This window comes from Fukomys damarensis, unplaced genomic scaffold (genome assembly GCF_012274545.1).
Source record: "Fukomys damarensis isolate Sample0158 unplaced genomic scaffold, DMR_v1.0_HiC HiC_scaffold_12, whole genome shotgun sequence".
Lineage (NCBI taxonomy): Eukaryota > Metazoa > Chordata > Mammalia > Rodentia > Bathyergidae > Fukomys > Fukomys damarensis.
This window is the reverse complement of record NW_022900924.1, coordinates 53,182,915-53,183,561: the sequence shown is the minus strand read 5'-3', so window position 1 is coordinate 53,183,561 and position 647 is coordinate 53,182,915.

Below are 647 nucleotides of genomic sequence, written 5' to 3'. Positions count from 1 at the left end.
CGTACTGGATGGAATTGAACCCAGGACCTTCCCCTTCGGCCTGAATTATATGGCCAACTCCTTGTAAAATTTGAGACAGGGTGTTGCTAAATGGCTGAGGCTGGGCTTGAATTTGCAATTCGGCTATTTCAGCCTCCTAGAGCGCTGGGATTATAGGCGTTCACCACTGCATACAGCAGAAAGTTTCAATTCTTTTTTTCGGGGGAGGGGGGAAGGGGTCAGTCAATCTCAAATCCAGGCTGGCCTTGAACTCACTACTGCAGCCCAAACTCACGGCAGCCCTCCCATCTCAATCTCCCGGAGTGCTGGGATTACAGGCGTGTACCACTACACCCAGCTGAAAGTTTCAATCCTTTATTGGGTAACAGTGTCTCTTTTATAGAAGCCTGTCAATGACCTAATCAAAGCATTTCCAAAAACTGCCTAATTCGTTTTGTTCCATGATTTACTTACGCTGAGTTTCATTTCAGTATTCGAAGCCCCGGCCAGCACCTCGCCTCGCCTTTAGTATGCATTCAGTAAGTACTTTCTCAAAGTATGAATGAACTAAAGAACTACCAGTCTCAGACGGGGGTCGGTCTGGGAATTCTAAAGTTCGGGAGGGGACACGGGGGCGGGCTCTGGCCGTCACGTGACGGGGCGGAGCG